A 22,491-nucleotide genomic window follows, 5' to 3' on the forward strand; every position below is an offset into this window, starting at 1 on the left:
CATTTTAGCAATGTCATTATTTGAAGTACAATATTTAATACAAAAAAATATTTCTATTTTCTCAGCATCAGGGATTTTTAATGTACAGTAGGCTGAACTGTATGTGCACTGTATTCTTTGTGGTCAAACTCAGCAATCTTGTTTTTGTATGTGTGATAGAAGATAAATAAAAATAATATTCCTATTTATTGGACATTATTTTATCTTAGAAATGTTTTCCCCCTAAGGACATAATGTACATGCCAACCAAATATTTATTTAAGAGGTAAGTTGAATAATTTTTCTAGCATAAAGGCATGTATATTAGTTGTACGAAAACTGAATATAGGCTTGACCTGGCTACACAATCACTACTTTCCATAACAGGCTCTAATGTGTGAGTAAATTGGGCCTATTTAAAGTTTTAGAGCTCTAAATTTTCAAGAAAAATAACAGTTACTCCTTTTCCAGGTGAGACCATTTAGTTATAGGTGTTTTGTTGTTATTAAATGCTACTGGCTTTTGTTTTCTGTGTTGAGATATCTATCTATATCTATCTATCTATCTACCTACCTATCTATCTATCTATCTATCTATCTATCTATCTATCTATCTACCTATCTATATAAATAGAGAGAGAGATATATATAGTGGAGGGAGAGACCTAGCTCCATGGGGTTATCTTCTTCCCTACACATGCATGCCATATGGGGGTAAAAACACTCTCCTAACTGCAAATAAGTACGAGTATAATGGAAAATAGAAAATAAAAGAAGGAAAGGTAATTTGCTCAAGCTCATTGACTTATCAAGTAAAAAAGGTAAGCTATAGACAAGGGTATAGTCTCATTCTCGAGTTTGTCATCTTAACTACTATGCTATATAAGTCTATGCTGCCAACATGAAAATCTCTATTTTAGAATAACAGGTAAACCATTTCATATTAAGTATGATTCTATTTATAAAATTCTGAACCCCATTTATTTTTGGCTTATAAAATAACAGATGGTATGGGCTTGGATATGTGTGTCACTTGACTAGCTTGTATGAAGCCTTCTATTTCTTCCTTAGTACCAGAGTAGGACACATTTGGTAGCTCATGCCTATAATTTTAGGACTCTAGAGGTAGACACAAGAGTTGCAGTTCAGACCTACATGATAAGTTCTGTATTAAATAATACCTGCCTAAAAGAGAGAGAGAGAGAGAGAGAGAGAGAGAGAGAGAGAGAAAGAAAGAAACTAGAGTTATAGATGATAGTATTTCATTTTAGGAATAGTATGTATACTGGAAATAAGCTTGAAAAAAAAATGGCAAGTAATGATTTAGAAATAATGCCTGCCTCTTCCTTCTAACTCTTGTAGAGTATTACAAGTGTCTTTTGAAAATAAAGACTTCTCAAGAGGGAGATACCAGCTACAATGTACATTGTGACTTCTCTTAAAATAGTGGTCTCCAGGGGAGGACCTATAAGCATAAGAGATTGTTAGCTAGTAATTAATAATTACAACTGCTCTAATAGAGATGTAGTAGCCTTTTATGAAGAGATGGTTACAGCAATGACTCAAACAAGTAGCAGTCCAGAATAGAATGAAACGACAAAAGATAATAACTTACTATACAAGAGAAATGAGTTTACAACTCCAGGTATGAACAAAGATGAGGGAAAATCATGGGACACACTGGGATAAATTGTAACTAAAAGGTTCTATCTGGGGTGCGTGCATGCATGTGTGTGTGTGTGTGTGTGTGTGTGTGTGTGTGTGTGTGTGTGTGTGTTTAAAAGCAGAATGCTGGACTACGATTTTGACCACATTACATTTTTGTTTGTTTATCTGTTTGTTTGTCTTTTCTTCATCCCATGGTTTTACATAAAGCATGGGCCTTATAAGAGAAATGGGAATAACCTTTTCAGATCAATGCATTAAGCTCTTGGAACTCTCTCAATGCCTAGGTGTGTAACAGACTCAATTCAAACATTGCTACAATACCATTATGACATTAAAGAAAACTTCCTTTATTTCTGTAATTGAAAAGTTTGTAGACTTTTCTAATCATAACATTAACTGTGAGATACTTTTTTATTACTCTTAGTTTTTTACAGTCCAGTCTTTACCACCCTCCCACAGTTCTTCATCCCATTCCCCCTTTCCTCTGTCTCCAAGACGATGTCTCCACCACCGCGACTCCACCCATACCAGGCCTTCCTACTCCCTGGGGCCTCAAGTGTCTTGAGGGTTAGGGAGTGCTTCTCTCACTAAAGCCAGGCCAGGCAGTCATCTGCTGTATATGTGTGAGGGCCTCATATCAGCTAGAGTATGCTGCCTGGTTGGTGGCTCAGTGTCTGAGAGATCTGGGAGATCAGGTTAGTTGAGACTGCTGTTCTTCCTATGCAGTCTTCTAACTCCTCAGCTTCTAGCTTTTCCCTACTTCAACCACAGGGGTCCCCAGCTTCTGTCCATTGGTTGGAAATAAGTGTCTGCATCTGACTCTTTTAGCTGCTTATTGGGTCTCTCAGAGGGCAGCCTTGATAGCATATCCCTTTAAGCTGGATCCCCTTGGGCCTGTCACTGGACCTCCTTTCCGTCAGTCTCTTTTCTGTTTTTGTCTCTACAATTATTTTAGACAGAAACAAACTCTGGGTCAGAGTTTTTTACCTCATCCCTATACTTGATACCCTGACTTTCTAGGAGGTGGATTCTAGAAGTTCCTTCTTTCCACTATTGGGCATTTCATCTAAGGTCCTTCCCCTGAAGTCATGAGAGTCTTCTCCCAGGTCTCTGGTACATTTTAGAGGGTCCCCCTTACCTCCTGAGGTTGCCTGTTTCCATTCTTTGTGCTGGCCCTCAGAGCTTCAGTCCTGTCCCCCCTGCCCCTGCTCCTCTTCAATGGCTGATCCTCTACTCTCTCTCATCCAGGTGCCTCCCTCCCTCCCTCCTACCACTCCCTGTGACTGCTTTCTTCTCCCTCCCAAGTGGGATTGAGGCATCCTCACTAGGGCCCTTCAGATGGTTAACCTTCTTGAATTCTATGGATTGTATCCAGGGTATTCTGTACTTTTTAGGCTAATAGCCACTTATTAGTGAGTATATACCATGCATGTCCTTTTGGGTCTAGGTCACCTCACTCAGGATAATATTTTCTAGTTCTATCCATTTGTCTATAAAACTCATGATGTCCTCATTCTTAATAGCTGAGTGATATTCCATTATGTAAATGAACCACATTTTCTATATCCATTTTTCCATTGTCGGACATCTGGGTTGTTTCTAGCTTCTGGCCTCTTTGAACATATTGGAGCACGTGCCCCTGTGGCATGGTGAGCCACCTTTTGGGTATATGCCCAAGAATTGGATAGCTAAGACCAATAGATCTTTAGGTAGATCTATTTCCAAGTTCTGAGGAACCTCCAGATTGATTTACAGAGTGGTTGTACCAGTTTGCAATCTCACCAACAGTGGAGTAGTGTTCCTCTTTCTCCATATCCTTGACAACATGTGCTATCACCCGAATTTTTGATCTTAGTCATTCTGGTGTAAGGTGGAATCTCAGGGTTGTTTGTTTGTTTGTTTGTGTTTTTTGTTTTGTTTATTTTTTTATTGGCATTTCCCTGATGACTAAAGACTTTGAACATTTTTTTACATGTTTTAACTTTTATTCATCTGTTTTTTATGTATATGAACAGTACTTAGGAAATTCAGTGATTTATAAAGGATTAAACAAGTAAACAAAGTATCATATGCACTACTATACACAGATATACCTCCTCTTCCCTTCCTCTGTCTCTCTGTCTGTACCTACATATCTATCTGTCTTAAAATATATGTACAGTTAATTACGAACTGAGAGTATAGTAATTATAGTCAATATTTTGTTCATACCATTTCATTTTATATTAGGCTTAATGAAAATATTATTTTATATAAAAATGGAACAATACTGTAAACGGAATAGGTATAATTGAAAGTAAACTACTAATGAAAAAAGAAAAATTAAAAAAACATTTTAAGTATGAATAAATACCCATCATCATCCAATCTTACTTTTTCCATGTTGTCTGATTACAAAAGTTCACTTTACAAATGAATACATATTCAATACTGAGTTTGGTGTTTTAGCTGCCAGCATACGCTCTTTAGCAATTATCAGCTTGTTCCTTACCATTGTCTTGATACTTTTCTTCATTATTTTATACTTTAACACTATGCCATATGTTTTGTGTTATTTCCTCTTAATTTGCTATCTAGAAAGTATTTCATGATGTTTGGAGAAAGCAGTTTGTAATTTATTTGAATTCAAATTTAAGGGTTTTTTGTTGTTGTTGTTTTGTTTTCTCTTCTTGCATTTGAACATTTTTTATGTGCTTTTCAGCCATTCGAGATTCTCATGTTGTAAATTCTCTGTTTAGTTCTATACCCTATTTTTTGATTGGGTTGCTTGGTTTTTGAATTCTTTATGTATTTTGGATATTAGCCCTCTATAGGATGTGGGGTTAGAGAAGACTTTTTCACCAAAAAAAAAAAAAAAAAAAAAAAAAGGTTGATGATTTGTTCTATTGACAGTGTCTTTTGCCTTACAGAAGCTTTTCAGTTTCATGAGGTCCTTTTTAATCAATTCCTGATCTCAGAGCCTGAGCCATTGGAGTTTTGTTTAGGAAATTTCCCCCCAAGCCAATGAGTTTGAGGCTCTTTCCCATGTTCTCTTCTATTAGATTCGGTGTATCTAGTTTTATGTTGGAGGTCCTTGATCCACTTGGACCTAAGATTTGTGCAAGGTGACAAATATGGATTTATTTTCATTTTTCTACATACTGACTGCCAGTTAGAACAACATCATTTACTGAAGATGCTTTCTTTTTCCATTGTATATTTTTGGCTTCTTTGTCAAAGATCAAATTCCATAACTGTGTCATTTTATTTCTGGGTCTTCTATTCCATTGATCAACCTGTCTGTTTTTGTACCAGTACCATCCATTTTTTACCACTATTGCTCTGTAGTAAAACTTGAGGTCGGGGATGGTGATTCCCTCAGCCATCCTTTTGTTAAGAATTGTTTTTGCTATTCTGGGTTTTTTGCTTTTCCAGATGATTTTGAGAATTGCTCTTTCTATATCTTTGAAGAATTGTGTTGGAATCTTAATGGGGATTGCATTGAATTGCTTTTGGTAGGATGGCCATTTTTATTATGTTAATCCTACCATTCCATGAGAATGGCAGATCTCTCATACAGATCTTCCATTTGCTTGGTAAGAGTTACACTAAGATATTTTACACTATACTTGTGACTATTATGAAGGGTGTTGTTTCCCTATTTTCTTTTTCAGCCTGTTTATCATTTGTATACAGGAAGGCTACTGATTTGTTTGAGATAATTTTATATCCAGGTACTTTGCTGAAGTTGTTTATCACCTGTAGAAGTTCTCTGATAGAAATTTTGGAGTCGCTTTTGTATTCTATCATCTCATCTGCAAATAGTGATGCCTGAGTTGTTCTTTGCCAGTTTGTATCTCCTTGGACTCCTTTTGTTGTCTTATTGCCCCCTTGATTTCTTTTTGTTGTCTTATTGCACTAGCTAGAACTTTAAGTGCTGTATTCAATAGATATGGGGATAGTGGGACGCCTTGCTTTGTCCCTGATTTTAGTGGGATTCCTTCAAGTATCCATTTATTTTAATATTAAAGCTGTTGGTTTGCTGTGTATTGCTTTTATTATGTTTAGGTATGGGCCTTGAATTCCTGATCTCTCCAGTACTTTTAGCTTGAAGAGGTATTGTATTTTGTCAAATGCTTTTTCAGCATCTAATGAGATAGATGATCATGTGATATTTTTTCTTTGAGCTTGATTATATAGTGGATTATGTTAATGGATTTTTATATATTGAACCAACCTTGCATCCCTGAGATGAAACCTACTTGATTGTGGTAAGTAATGGTTTTGATTGTTCTTGGATTCAGTTTGCTATAATTTTATTGAGTATTTTTGCATAGATATTCATAAGGGAAAGTTGTCTGAATTTCTTTTTCTTTGTTGGGTCCTTTGTTGGTTTAGGTATCAGAGTAAATGTGGCTTCATAGAATGAATTAGGTAGTGTTTCTTCTGTTTCTGTTTTGTGGGAATAGTTTGAGATATGATTTTAGGTCAGCATCCTGGTTTTTAGGTGTGATAGGATAGAATATATATGGCTTGCTATGGTGAGAGAACTGGGTTGCCAAAGTATATTTCTTTTGTTTGTTATGGTCTTCTCTTGCCTTTGACCAACTGATTTTCTCTAGTGTTAACTGGTCTGGGTGTTTCTGTCTGGAGTCTGCCACCTTTGTCCCAGGGTTGCTGCAGGTCTCCTGGGAGACCTGTTGCCCTGGGTACAGCAGATCTCTTGGGAGGCCTTCTGACTGTGGGGTCTTCAGAGGGGCAGATACACTGATCGTCTGCCCTGGCAGAAGGTGCAGGCCATAAGGGAGGTGGAGTTCAAGTAGAGGGGATGGGTACCAAGTCCACTGGGCTCCTTGGGGGTCCCAGCTGCTGACTTTGTTTGGGAATGTCCTGGGTACAGCAGATCTCCTAGGAGGCCTTCAGACTCAGGTCTTCAATGGAGCAAACAAGCTGATGACCTTTGTGAGTTTTCTAAATACGTTGTTTATATGAAATTCTAAATATGACCTATGCATTACAGCTGGAATCTTGTCAGTTTTTAAAAATCAATTCCCACATAAATATATTAATGATTAAAATAACTAATTTGCAAGAAATGCAGAGCCAGTAGTAATTAATCAACTTATTCAACTATAAATAGCATCTGCTATAGTTTTTGCCCTGAATGTTCTTTAAAGGCTGAAGTGTTTAAAAATAAGCAAACAAAACTAGTTGTAAACTTTGCAGATGTGGGAGGTGGTGGGATTTTTAATGAGTAGTTGTAGTGGGTGTTCTGTGTTCTTTCTGGCTTGCCCTTGGCGTGGTCTTAGGGACTTCAGGATTTTCCTAGTCTTCTTTAAGAGATGAGTGGTTCCCAAAGAGTACGCTTGGGGGTTGGGGGGAGATTCATGGCTCCAGCAGCATGCATATAGCAGAGGATGTCCAAGCAAGTCATCAATGGGAGGAGAGGACCTTGGCCCTGTGAAGGTTCTATGCCCCAGTGTAGGGGAATGCCAGGGCCAATAAGCAGGGGGAGTGGGGAGGGAACAGGGCGATTGTTTTAGTTTTTGTTTTTTTATTTTATTTTTTCTTATTTTATTATATTTTCTTTTTCTTTTCTATTTTTTTTTGGGGGGGGAGGGGAACCTGAGTATTGTAAATAAGAAAACATCTAATAAAAAATTAAAAAAATAAAAAAAGAGATGAGTGGTTTCACCACAAGCTGCTGCTGTCATGCACTGCCCTTCCATTCATAAGCATTAGAGCTAACAACTCATGAATTAAAACTTCTAAATCTATGGACCAAATAAAATTTAATAAACTTATTCTGCTATATTCTCATGAACTTAGCATAAAACAGCCGGGCGGCGGTGGCACATGCCTTTAATCCCAGCACTTGGGAGGCAGAGACAGGCAGATTTCTGAGTTCAAGGTTAGCCTGGTCTATAGAGTGAGTTCCAGGACAGCCAGGGCTACATAGAGAAACTTTGTCTTGAAAAACAAAACAAAACAAAAGCTGTCTAGTTGTTTTTAAGTTTCCTAGAAATGTAGTGTTTAAAAATAAGTATTAACTTTATTCTAATGAGGTTACAAAAGCATCATAAAAAAAATAAAAGCTTCATTTGCCCTAGATCACTAGAAGCAATGCAGTTGAAAACTCAAGACACTTTTTGTTTTAGAAAATGATAAAGATTCTCTAGTTTTTCTGGTTTATAGTATAGCCAGGTATAAGTTGTAAATAGGGTCCATGTTAGCCTTAGGTGCAATAATAATTGATAAAATATCAGTCAGGATAGGCTTTGTTGGGAAGTAACCAATAAAACCTCAGTGGTAAAAACCACAGTGGTATATTTGTTGATACCCATAAATGTCTGTGCTCATAAGAAGCACTCAAGAATCTAATGGAACAGCCATTGTTTCAATCATTACTGATGGTCATGCTGGAAAGTATGGCAGGGGATGAGAGGGCAGTGTCTCACGTCTGTAAAATAACATTCCAGCTCAGACATCACACATCCAAATAGGAGGCTAAGAAGTTAGTCATTATGTGTAGCAGGAAAATCAGGGTGCACAGCATTATAACTTATCTTGGTTGTTTTGTTTGTTGTTTGTTTGTTTTACCATTTACCATCACTAACATATCTCCTCATTTATTCATAGAGTACTCTCATGAATACTTAATTATTTGGGCATAACTGTACTAGGAAGTAAATGATTCCAGAGTACCATACTGTAGTGTAAATGAAAAAAGTAATTCTGTAGTAAAGATTACAGACACTTGCTCAGAGGGCATATCTGCCCTGTAGCTTTTTGTATATCCTTGAAGGAATGTTTCCCATGCCTTTGGCACTGTTTTTAAGGAACAGCCTAGGTGTTAAGTCTTTGCTAAACAAAGACTTAAAGCAACCTGCATATGTAAAAAAACCAAAAACAAACAAACATAACAAACAAACAAAAACTATCTAAACCTTTATGGAAAACATTTGTCCAAAATCTGCTTTATTATATCTGTTCTTAAATTTGAAGAGTCCACAACAAACTCCTGTTTACTTAACTGTTGGATAAAATGTAAAGAACTACCAATAAGATTTTCATTTATCTTAATAGTATGCCTTTTATTTAGTGTGATACACAATTTCTGTGGGGTTATGATCCCTTACTGTACCAAAATATGACCTTTTATTAATCTTTTAGACACTATTGGAACTAGGCTTTAAGGCAGTTATTTGATTTGATGCATAGATAGTGATGAGATAAGATACCTAAGGTGTCTGTATAGAAATGTCAAGTGATGCTTTGTTTTAGAACAGGAAATAAAAGAAACTATGGATAAACTGCTTTTTCAGAAAATAACACTTCAATCCATTTATCTTAGAAATTTACATTTAAAAAATACTAATATTATGAGGCAAGGAATGCTGGTGAGTTTCTTTTCTTTTAGTCATCTACTGCTGGGCATTTAATCCAGAGTAGACTGTAAATCTCTTTAAACTTACTTGGAGAAACTAATTTTGTATTTGCAAATAGATGTCAGTTGCAGATAGCTTCTGGGTTAGTGTACTGCCTGGTTTTGTGTGTCAACTTGACACACACTGGAGTTATCACAGAGAAGGGAGCCTCCCTTGAGGAACTACCTCCATGACATCTAGCTGTAAAGCATTTTCTCAATTAGTGATCAAAGGTGGGAGGGCCCAGTGTGGGCAGTTCTATCCCTGGGCTGGTAGTCCTTGGTTCTATAAGAAAGCAAGCTGAGCAAGCCAGGGGAAGCAAGCCAGTAAGGAACATACCTCCATAGCCTCTGCATCAGCTCCTGCTTCCTGACCTGCTGGAGTTCCAGTCCTGACTCCTTTGGTGATAAACAGCAATGTGGAAGTAAGCTAAATAAACCCTTTCCTCCCCAACTTGCTTCTTGGTCATGATGTTTGTGCAGGAATAGAAACCCTGACTAAGAAAGTTAAGGATAGGTCCACTTCTTTCAGCTCTAGGGCATCTTTTGCTGCAGACCTGTGTGTAGGCTCAGTGCATGCTGCCTTAGTCTCTGTGCCTCAATTCTCTATCCTCTCTAGGTTTTACACTTTTGCTGCCTCCCCTGAGCCCTGAATAGAGGCATTTGGTGGAGATGCTCTATTTGTGCTGTGTAGACCAAGATCTCACTTTCTCAAGCCATATATTGTCTGGTTGTGGGTCTCTGTATCTGTTCCAGTCTGCTTCAGGAGGAAGCTTCTCTGAAGACGAATGGACAAGGGACACCTGAGGTAGAATGAATTCTTGAGTTATAAGACTTGGGATCATTTGAGCAGTATTGAGGTAAAGTCACATTCTAAACAGTAGAACAAGTGCTTTCATAACCCTCAATTACCTAACTATATCCAAAATTTGTTGGGCTGGGGATTGATGAGGGAAAGATAATGATATGATGGCTGTTGCCTGGGTTGCAAAAAAATACATATACAACCCTTTTGCCGTTTGATCCTCTCAGCTAAGATAAGTTATAAATGGACAAAAGGGATGTGGCTGTCCAACCCTTGACCATCCAGCTGATATCAAAAAACATATGAGACTCTGCTGACAAAGGATGTCTTGTGTGCTTAGCTTGTGTAAGCCTATTCTTGCCACCATGCCTTTGCTCTGCCCTCATGGACTCGAACTCGCTGAAAACCTAGACTAAATTAAGCACTTCTTCAAAAATAAAAGAAAACAACTTAAAACAGGTAATGGGGACACACATAAAAGTAGGTTTTTATATTCTGTAACATAGACTGATATGCTATCTTCAGATTTATAATTTTAAGTAGTAAATGATTGTGGTTCAAAATGTGTCATATTATAAGAAGATAGTGTGATGTCTTTACTTATTTGAAGTAGTCAAATACAAGGACATACCAAGTTAGAGAAAAAATAGGTACTTTGATTCAGATTGAGAGAAATACTCTAAAACAACAAATCAGGATTGATCTAAAGCAATTTTGGAGAAAAGGACAGCAAATATTAATAACCTTTATGGCAGGAAGATAGAGTAATCCACTGGAGAGAAAAGTTTTCATATCTTTTCCATTTTTCATGTGTGTATATTTGTGTGTTTTGTATGTACACATATGTAGAGTCATTTATCTGTGCATGTGGAGGCCCAAAGTTGATGTTGGTAATGATCTTTAATTGCTCCTTCAGTTTATTCTATGAGACAAGGTCTGTTAATCAAACCCTGACCATGTCAATCTATGATCTTTTTAAAATTAATTAATTAATTAACCTACATCCCAAATGTTGTCTGCCTCCCTAATCCCTTCTCAAAGAACTCCTCCTTCATCCCTTTACATTTGCCTCTGAGAGGGTAGCTCTGCACCTCAACCCTGCTGCATCAAGTCTCCTCTCTCCCACCCCTTAACAGTCCTCAGAATTCTAATCTTGCTTAGCAGAGTACTTGTTGTTGTTACAGAGGTTATAGGTTTTATTCCCAGCCACATATAATACTTTCTTCTTCTTCTTTTTTTTTTTAATTTGTGGTTTTAGAGCTTTATTGTAGAAAGGCAGAGAGAGGGAGAGGAGTAAAGAAGCAGAGGGCAGGGCAGCCATGGCCATGTGGAGAGAGGGAAAGAGAGGGAGCAAGAAGTGAGAGTAAGAGACAGAGAGCAAGCACTTAAGAGCCACATAAGACTTTATAACACTAGTCTGTAACTCTACCTTCAAGGGGATCAGCTGTGCTCTTGGAACCTCCACAGACACTAGACATGCACATGGTACACATATACACATTCACTTAAAACATTAATATGAGTAAAAGTTTTTAAAAAGATTTCTAGTCTTGAGGTCTTCTGTGTGCCCTATTGAGTGTTCATAGGAAGTAGGTAGACTGAGATAAATGCTTCAGATACCTTGCTTCAGAAAGAAATCTTCAGATATATTGCTTCAGAAATAAAACCACTGTCTTTTACAAGTAGTGGAGTTACTTTCTTAGTATGCAACAAGCATAATTTTCCAAATGACTCTTAAAAGGCTTTGTAATTTCTTTGGTTGATTAAAATTATGCAACAACCTCCAGTAATGCTGATCGGATTCTGGGACCATACACTGTGGATTCTCTGTGTCCTGTGGGTACTTGTTTATTTGGGCATCACATTGAAATCATGTTTTATCAGCCTCTGTCTGTCTAGGAGCAGGAGGTTGTTGTATAAACACAAATGTCAGGATTCACTAAAGATTTTATACAATTCACTTTTCATAACTTAAATTTTAGTATGTAAATTCAGAGATGACATTTTAAAATCTCATTTTCCTTTATTATTTTCTACTGCACAACCTTTACCAATGCTTCCTTATATAACAAGGTCTTGAGACTGCCATTTCCACAGTAGATAATTCACAGAATATTTGTAATGCAAGGTGGTGCTTCCTTCTACACTACAAATGTAGCCCTTTTGTAACTGGTAATGGAATTTCTTTTGCAAATGTAACTGAACAGTTTGGCTTTGTAGCCATGAAGTAATTGTGGCTCCATAACAATCTTGTCCAATACAGAGACTAAAACAGCCTCATATATAACTTTCTTAAGACGTGTTTGTGGGAAAATGATTAATATTGTTGAGTCATTTCTTGCTTTGATTTGGCCCTTACATAATTTTGTTATCTTTCTATTGTCATTTTGACTGTCCATTGAAATATATTTCTAGTCAACATGATTAATGTTTTAAAAACAAACAAAACGATCAGGTATTGAGTCATTCATTGTCCCCTGTACCAGTTCTAAGTCATGATGTGCTCAATTGGTATTTTAGTAAACAATGAGTAGTTTACCTCTGCCTTCCCAATTTAAAACAAGATAAAGTAAACATTCATAGGCTCACTTTGGTAGTGCGCTTATGCAAAAACATACCATCACGTGTGTCTGAAATTGTACTGTCAGAGCAGAAACCCCAGCCTTCAGTGCCAGTGTCTCAAGTTGAAGTGACTGTTCTCACTGTTAGAACTTACTTTGCCCATTTCCTGCATCTAACTCATTAAAACCAAGTTGTCAGTTTATCACTTTCTCAGAATAAAATAATAACTTAAAATTATTGACACCATTCCTTGGGATTATTAATACCAATCTCATCAAAATATTTTTGTTAAAGAACTTTAGGATTAAGTGGGCATGGGATTTAGCTGTACACAGTTAAAAGTTAGTGGGTTAATCTTTTTTCAATTAAGCATTCAGGAATCCCCCATATGCTAAATTCAGCAGGAAGCATTTTTCAGTAGGAAATTCAGTAGGAAAGCAAGAAAAGTATGACTATCACAGTCCTTTAAACCAACACAAGAATGTTAAACATTTCTTTAGGTGCTTCTCAGCCATTTGGTATTTCTCAGAAGAGGATTCTCTGTTTAACTCTGTACTCCATTTTTAATAGGGTTATGTGCAACATCCTTAGTCAACAGGGAAATGCAAATCAAAACAACCCTTAGATTCCACCTCATACAAGTCAGAATGGCTAAGATCAAAAACTCAGGTGACAGCAGATGCTGGAGAGGTTGTGGAGAAAAAAGAACATTCCTTCATTGCTGGTGGGATTGCAAGCTGGTACAACCACTCTGGAAACCATTTTGGTGGTTCCTTAAAAACTTGGGCATAGTACTACCTGAGACCTCACGTATACCACTCCTGGGCATATACCCAGAAGATGCACCAACATGTAATAAGGACACATGTTCCCCTATGTTCATAGCAGCCCTATTTATAATAGCCAGATGCTGGAAACAACCCAGATGTCCCTCAACAGAGGAATGGATACAGAAAATGTGGTAAATTTACACAATGGAGTACTACTCAGCTATTAAAACAATGAATTTATGAAATTCTTAGGCAAATGGATGGATCTAGAGGATATCATCCTGAGTGAAAGTTCTTTTGTGAACCCAATCACAAAAGAACACACTCTCTGATAAGTGGATATTAGCCCAGAAGATCAGAATACAAAAAGTTCAATCCACAAGTCACAAGAAACTCAAGAAGAAGGAAGTTCATAGTGTGGATACTTAGATCCTTCTTAGAAGGGAGAAGAAAATACCCATAGGAGGAGATACAGAGACAAAGTATAGAGCAGAGACTAAAGGAATGACAATCCAGAGACTGCCCCACCTGGGGATCCATCCCACATACAGTCATCAAACCCAGACACTATTGTTGATGCCAACAAGTGCTGGCTGACAGGAGCCTGATATAGCTGTCTCCTGAGAGGCTCTGCCAGTGCCTTACAAATATAGAAGTGGATGCTCACAGCCATCCAATGGACAGGGTCCCCAATGAAGGAGCTAGGGAAAGTAATCAAGGAGCTGAGGGGGTTTGCAGCCCCTTAGGAAGAAGAACAATACAAACTAACCAGCATCCCCAGAGTTCCTAGGCATTAAACCACCAACCAAAGAGCACACATGGTGGGACTCATTGCTCTAGCTGCATATGTAGCACAGGATGGACTAGTTGGTCATCAATGGGAGGAGATTCCCTTGGTCCTGTGAAGGTCCTATGTCCCAATGTAGCGGAATGCCAGGGCCAGCAAGCAGGAGAGAATGGGTTGGTGGGCAAGGGGAGACTGGAGGGAATAGGGGGGTTTTCGGAGGGAAAACCAGGAAATGGGAGAACATTCGAAATTTAAATAAAGAAAATAGCTAATAAAAAATAAAATAAAAATCAACATAATACATCAGTGCATATTGCAGTTAGTTTTTGGCAATTTTCCAGATAACTAGATTTCAGTACTTTTAAAACTGACATAGAGATACTAAGTTATAAAAAGATTAGAAAAATATTATTTTCTTCTAAAGAATTATTTTCTGAACTATATAATAAGTTTTCTAATTTATTCTTACCTATCTGCCTATTGAATAATTAATTTCATTTTATTTTTCCCATTTCTATTTATCTGTAAATCTAAAATAAAATTGTGTAATAATATGAACACAGGGTTTTTATATTTTAATGCATTTTTTAAAATATCTGGTAACACATTTGTACTTAATGTTTGAAAATCCTTTGGCATTAGGTCTCAATTCCAAGACTGTGCATGCTTAAAATAGACTTTCTTTCTACCATTCTTAAAGTTTTTACATGATCTATGGAAAAACTACATACTATTATACTGTTATGGGTTTTCTTTTTAAATAAAATTTGGAAGTATTAATAAATACTTAAAAGTTATGTAATATTTTGAAAATTATTATGTAGTATGATAAACACTAAATGAACAGTAATTTTAAGTATTTGTATGTTTGAAGTGTCAAATAAGAATTTGTTGAAATCTTGGTTATGCTAAAATGGTAAGAGTGGGACCTTTTTCTTGTAGATTCAAATTTTTCAATAGTGTACTTTCATGGTGAGAATAAATGTGTTTTTAAAAAGCAGCATCATAGAAAGATAAGGTTAAATGTATAGAAGCATTGGCTACCAGAGAGTATTTGAAGCGTACTTACTAGATATAAATATACAATTTGTCCAAAATATTTTCCTTTCTTTAGGATTTATTACAGCATATGATGCAGCCCAAACTGAGAGTGTGAAGGTGCTAGACAATTATAAATTAATATTAAATATAAAATAGGTTAAATAAATGTTACATTTTTATCATCTTTCTCTGTCTCTGATTCTGTCACATAACATTTCAATAAATACCTATAAGTATTTACTTCATGTCTGCCATTTTAAATAGTTGTTTCCCTAGTATATTGGGATAGCTCTAGACCAAAATAGGAGGTTGATAAGTATTTGTTCAATCAGGAATAAAAAAGATGAGGGAAGTATTAATTAAGTCTGAATGATATATGCATAGGATATTTCCAGTGCAAATAACTTGTTTTCCCTTATCATCTCTTAGGCTATAAAATTAAAGGAATATGAAATGCAGTAAAAAGATTAAAGATGCCTTAAGCCAGTAGAAAGAGTGTGTAACAGTGTAGAGCTGAGCAAGATGAAAGAGCATCCTGGCTTCTAGGAGGAGCGTGAGTACATTAAATGGGATGTAAAGGAGACAGGAGCTTTATGCAAATGGACCCTGGTGGCCACACATGCAGAAGGCTTCCCAGATGGTCCTGCACACATGTGGATGACAGGGTAGGATTATTACTGCACCTCCCACACCACTGGGGCTGTCACTCTTTGTTTATCCTACATAGCATGTAGTAAACTGTAACATATGCCTGTATTTGAGAATTCCAGCTACAATACAATACAGACCACTACAATACACAATTAAATTGACATCTTGAATGCATATTGATCTGATAGGTGAATAACTTCATCTCAACACAGACCCATTGTTCCATTGTATCATTTCACTATGGTTCTGCATAAATTCTGAACCCATTCTGAATCATTCCACTTTGATTTATTCTGCTGCATCATTTTGTGAGTTTTTTCCTTTGCTCAATCCTTCCATACTTACTTTATTTTTAAGGAAATGTTTCCCACTTCTGCATAAAACCAGGAGCATTCTTGAAAGCTCCTTTATGAGAAACTAGAACATCTCTAGCTCTAAACCTCACTAGTTTTAGACTGAAACTGCATTCTCCATACCCCACCTGAATTTTGGAACACATCTGAGATTTACAAGTCTTACTATTCATTCCCTGTCTTTTGTGGTACATAGCCATTGCCCTGTCAAGTCTCCATCATTTAACTTTCTTCCTTCTGTTTGCTCTACTAGGTCTCCCTAGCTTTTTCATATCCCAGAACTGCCAGCATCTGATTCTTGATTATTTCTCTGCTCCACCATTGCCTTCATTTTTTCACCCTTTTATGTCTTCTCTGATTGGCATCAGCGTATTGATTGATTTGTTGTCATTAAACTTTACTTATTCACTGCCTCATATAACTGGATATGCTATGCTTTGTGCTTAAAAATGGGGCTCCTCATTAGAGCATTTTCTACAATTGAAAAATAAAAATACTAGTCTTAAACATGTACAACTTAAACTTACCTTTCTTATTTTGCATATAATCTTGTAGAAAGGGTATTTATGTGCATTTGCTATTCCAAATGATCTTTTTTTCTGATAGCTTTTGCCAAATTGATAATTAGTATGTTTTTAAAAGAAATTAATATATTGTTTTTATAAATATTTTACTAATAATTATGCTAGTATTTGTTAAGTAGGTTTCATAAAGATGATTTTTTTAAGTAATCTTCACAAGTGCTCATGAAGAAGCTAAGGCATAAAGTTGTTTAAAGTCATTCATACAGTGATAAGAATCTTCACTTTTTATTTTTAATTTCATGTTTGAGTTCTGTGTTTCTATCATTGTATATTATATTGTATTTCCATTCCAAATTCTTTCCTTCTTCCCCTCCATCTCCTCCATACCACTTGGAAGTTCATGACTTTCACTTCTCTAAATATTATTGTTAAACTAACTCACTCTCCCTCCCTCCCTGCCGCTCCTGGAGCCATCTAAGCTAATGTTTCTGCTGTATAGGTATGTTTATGACCAGTCCTTTGCAATTGGTTAGTCTACTGGGAAGATGCTCCCTGGAGAAGACTGATCCACCCTCTCTCAGGAGCCCTTGATTGCCTATGAGCTCTTCATTGATGGGTTAGGATTTTTAAAATTGTCCCCCATCCTTTTTGACACATCATAGGGGCTGTCATTATTTTTTAGGTAACTCTATTGTTGAAATTTCATGTATGCAGCATCCATATCATGTAGAGGACACTATCTAGCAGCAGGTATCCTCGTTTTCTGATTCTTTCAGCCTTTCCACCCTCTCCTTTGTGATGTTCCCTAGCCTGAGCTGTAGATACAAGGCTTCATTTTAGATGTACAAATTGGTACTAGTGACCTCCAAGAATTCTACTATGAATTTATCTGGATTTGTGCTTTTTTTTTTTTGTTGGTGAAAGGCTTTTAATTATTCTTCCAGTTTCTGCATTTTCTATGGATTTCTTTCAATTATTGATCTCTTCTTGGTTTTGAAGAATCTAGAAATCTATCCATTTCCTTTAAATCTGTCAGTTTAATGGAATATATGGTTTAAAAAGGAATGCAAGGGGATACATGGATGTAGCTCCTATCTGGACCTGGACCAAGAGCACTCATGGATGCTGATCCTTCCTGGACGATGGATAGTTTGAATGGGCACATGGGTGTGAGAATCTTGAGTCAGAGTGGAACACTAAGTTTCTATGTTTAAAATTAAAAATAAGATTTAATCAACTTCACAAAGTTAAACTTTAGTTGTTTGATGGTTTGGTCTATGAAAACATAACTTTTGAATTATTGAGAAACATGTATTATGCAATAGACAACTTTTCAGAAAAGGATTGATTTTCTTTTGCTTGTATTTCTTAGTTTTTTTACAGAGTATATACATGATATGCATTGGAACATGTGTGCCACCTCTTGTAGGTAGAGATCAGAGGACAGCTTTCTGTTACTAGTTTATTCCACCTCAGCAAGTGCCTTTAGGGAGGCAGCACACCACTTAACTGCCTTTGCCTGGTTGTAGACCAGTAAACATGGCTTGTTAGCAGGTGAGCCATCTTATCTATCTGTAACTGATTGGGTACCAGTAATCATGGCTTCTTTGCCAAAAAGATTTGTTTTGTTTGATTAATATAAGAAATCACATCTGTGGTTTCTGCCAAAGAGCATGTTTTTCAGTGTTACAATATTTACACAAGCAGAAATCAAGATCTTATTTCATCCTTCTACATTCTTTACATAATGTATTTCAAAATATTTTATATAATTTCATAATTTATATGATCATAGTTATCATAGTTCACATGGACAGGCCTTTCTGCTGTATATAAATCTTACATAAAAAGACTGAAAACGTGGTATGGAATACTTCATAAAATCTCTCATATCTGTTTAAAACTAAAGGTAATATGTTGCAGAACGTAAGTTTACATAGTGCTTAATCACATTTCACTTGAGACCAAGTTCTCGTGTCATCATTAATATTAGGCAAAACACTTAACTTTTTCTCTGTTTCTGTTCTCTGGTAAAGATGCCACCAACTCTTTGTGAAATGTCAAATGAGAAGACTCAGGCCGTGGTTGGGATTATACAATTTTGCCACAGTACAATTAAAAATGTTCCAAAAGCAAAGATTTTAAAATGGCATAGTATAATGGAAGTCATATTGGAAAACAGTTATGATATATAATTTTCAAAAAAATCAGTATTTATTGATTTTAAAGTTATTGTTTTAAAATGCACTTTCAACAGTTTTGGGATCTTCTATTGGCAGTGTGTTAACATATTTTCATATTTTGTAGGTTCAGCTTTTTTCCTGGCTAAGTAATTTATAATATACGACTATTGTATACGTTTAAGAGTTACTAAGACTTGGGACAGGAGAGGTGGGTCAGTTAAGAGTACTTATTCTTACAGAGGACTGGCTTCAACTTCTTTTACCTACTTTATGAGTCACAACCATCTATAATTCTGGTTTCAGAAGATCCATTGATCTCTGCTGGAACCAGGCATGCAAATCACTCACACATAAAAAATAAATAAACAAAAACTAAAATTAAAAATACCAAATTTTACACTTTCTTTAATTTTTCATAACTGCAAAATATGTATCACCATAATAATTTTTTTTTTTTGGAAACTGGTCATTATTTTAAAGCAAGCCATCTTCTTACTACTTATAAAATAATTTTTACCATTTTCTTATATTCACAATTTGATGGAAATTCTGACAGTGTTCATATTGAAATCATTTTCAAAGTAAAACCAACTCTATGGTGTATTAACCTGAACCCTCAAACATACTTAATGAGCATAGCCTTCGCTTGACCTTTGAGGCTTTTGCCAGTTCATGCAATAAGTATAAACATATCAATAAAGCTGAGAAAAAAGCTGACATGTCCTAGCAGATTTGGCTGTTTTTATTTTTCTTCCTAGTCCAGACAGGATTCACTGGACCTCCTTCTGTCTAAGCCTCCCACATGTGTCTTTGTGCCCTTCTAGAGATGGTAGTGTTTATGCCTCTTCTATTTGCAACTTTATTTCCATTCCATTCCCCTTCAGAGCCTGCTTGCCCAAGTGTTTCCTCACTAATGACATCTGCTCTTCTGCACTCTGTTAGAGAATATCTGGGTCTGCCCTTTCCTCCTCTGCTACTTAACTTTAATTTCTAATCACTCATTTAACCTTCCTGTGTCTCAGTGTGTTCCATTCATAAGGAAGAATGGAAAATAATGCTTTGTGCTGTTAGTGAAGAAAAATAGAATTCAAAAATACATTATAGATTATTAAAACTACTAAGGAACTTAGGGTAGAGAGCTAGAGAAATGGTTCAGTGTTTAGGAACACTGATTTCTCTTCCAGAGAATCAGGTTCAATTCCTAGCACCCACATGTCTTTAACCCCAGATCCACGGAATTCAGTACCCTCACAGAAATATAGGCAATTACCATTACATATGTAAGATAGACAGAAAGATAGATAATTGTGCTTAAAAACCGAGGCTTTCAAGAAAGAATATTGACTACGACTGGCAAGAAGTAGAAAAGCTAGTTTGCCTGTTGTGACCAATTTGTCTTGTAGATCTTTAGTTTATATAAGAATCAATTTCCTAAGCAAGCTCATGTTAAATATTTTCTTTAAGTTGTCCTTAACCTCATTCTATCTTATACTCAACATGTATGATACACACTTAATTGTTTTTAAAGAAGTATATTAGAAACTACCCACTATCTATGCCACCTGTCTTCTAGGAACCGCAGCCGCAGAGGCTGTGTTCTTATTCCATTGCCTTTAAACAATTTGAGACCTCTTGTGTTCTTTGATTAGGCATAGTACTGTTTTGTTTAAACAATTTGAGGAAGACTTAGGCCATCTGTAATATTATTGTGAATGTTATCAGTCTCATTATTCACTTTGGTGGCTAAGCTCTGTTAACATTAGACTACCTTACTCTTACCTGCAAATTTTGCATGATCCATTTGAACTGTTACGTTGTGGTTGATATTTATACATAAAATTAAGAGTTTTTCTGCTTTCTTTGTTTTTTGACCAAAAACACTCTAAAAGTGAAAATCAGAGCACCATGGAGCCTTTCAAGCTATTCTTGTACTAGTTAGAGAAGAAAACATTCAAGGCTATTTTGAAAAGTTTAGTCCTATGAACCCTATACTTTAAAAAAAATCATCTTAAGTATAGGATTTTTTATATTGATTTAAAGTTTATAATCATGATTATTTTATGTTTTTTTCACTGTGTTAAATAGTTAGATATTGCCACCGACACACAGATTCATTTGAAGAATGAAATGGTAAACTTAATCTGATAATTGCTAAACTATACTATACTGTAGGGGATTTAAAATGGCAGTTTATATGCCAGAAGAGTTTTCTAGACAACTTAGCATCTTTCAGTTTTACTTTGGTTGGTGAGTTTATGCATATATTTGGAAGAGCAAATATGGTGTTATATGTCAATCATCCTAATATTCTGGAGGCTGAGCCAGGTGTATCACAAGTTTGAGATATAAATACTAATCACATATCAAAACAACGAACCTATAAATCACCCAAAGTAAGAAATAAGGGAATGGTCTATAATCATATAAATAATGGTACTGATATTTATTAACTACCCACAAGTTAAATTAATTTTTAAAACTTGTATTCTTTAAATTAATTAATATGCACAGGAATTCTCATAGGCATTCATCCTGGTTCTTTTCAATTGTTACAAAAAATGAGTTCTCAAAGAGATTAAGTGACAAGACTTACCTTATATGATCATAAGTGGCAGACACAAGCCTTTGACTTTTTTTAACTAAATTTCTTAGATTATGCATAATGCTTTGGGGAATATCATTTAACAAATTAGAAACTTATTCTGAAAATACTAAAGATTAATTCTAGTACTTACTATTTAAATATGACACATTCCATCACTTCTACAGCATAGAAACTTCCAAAGTCTTCACATTGGCCAAAAGACTTGGCAATCTGCATTAATAATCTCAAATACCTGTCAATGTTTAATATACCAAATTCAATCTAACTTTAGGAATGCAAGTTATTCCCTCTTATAACATTTTTCCATTGGGCTTTTGGATGGATGGATCTTGCTAGTCAGGCCTAAACTTTTTAACTGTTAATTCCTCCAAGAAGTCTTTGTGAAGACTTGTTTGTTTGTTTGTTTTGCTTTGTTTTTTCGATACAAGGTTTCTCTGTGTAGCCCTGGCTGTCCTGGAACTCACCCTGTAGATGAGGCTGGCCTGAACTCAGAAATCTGCCTCTGCCTCCCAAGTGCTGGGACTAAAGGTGTGCACCACTACTGCCGGGCGTGGAGACTTCTAAGAACTCTTTCTCTATCCTTAAGGTGTTTTCTATCTACCTTTAATGACATTACCACATAAAGTATTTCAAAACAAGAATGAGCCCAGTGTACACTGATAATGTGAAATACTAATGTGTTTCCTTTTATACATGTATATATAAAGTATGATGAGAATACTGTGAAAAATACATACAAATTTCTAAATATGTAAGAATTTAGAAAGGATAGTAACTCAATATGAAACTAACAACTCAGAAACCAGGCATATACAAGTATTCTAATTAGCTGGCCTTACTAACCAGGAGTGATCTGAGCAAGGTTGAGAGTCCTGTGATACTGTTGTATAGTTCTGATTGCAAAATGTCAGATTCCAAAGACAAACCTTTCCCACTGTCTCTGCTGCTTCAGAATCCCAGGATGTAAAAGGTTAGCTGGAGCATCTCAAATTATTGGAACCTAGCAAACTTTAAATAATCATTGAGTATACTTTTGGTTACTACTGTTTGATCATGGAGCACCTTTTTTTATTTTTTATTTTTTTATTAGCTATTTTCTTTATTTACATGTAAATTTCTCCTTTCCCAGTTTCCCCTCCGAAAAACAAAGAAACAAACA

At 35.9% G+C, this 22,491-nt stretch overlaps 1 protein-coding gene across 3 annotated transcripts in view; it reads left to right on the top strand.

Moving 5' to 3' along the window:
• Mbd5 (methyl-CpG binding domain protein 5) overlaps positions 1-22,491 on the top strand; it is a 367,270-nt gene that overhangs the window by 48,448 nt on the left and 296,331 nt on the right. The gene's annotated exons all lie outside the window — the stretch shown is intronic.

Source organism: Mastomys coucha, unplaced genomic scaffold, assembly GCF_008632895.1.
Source record: "Mastomys coucha isolate ucsf_1 unplaced genomic scaffold, UCSF_Mcou_1 pScaffold15, whole genome shotgun sequence".
Classification (NCBI taxonomy): domain Eukaryota; kingdom Metazoa; phylum Chordata; class Mammalia; order Rodentia; family Muridae; genus Mastomys; species Mastomys coucha.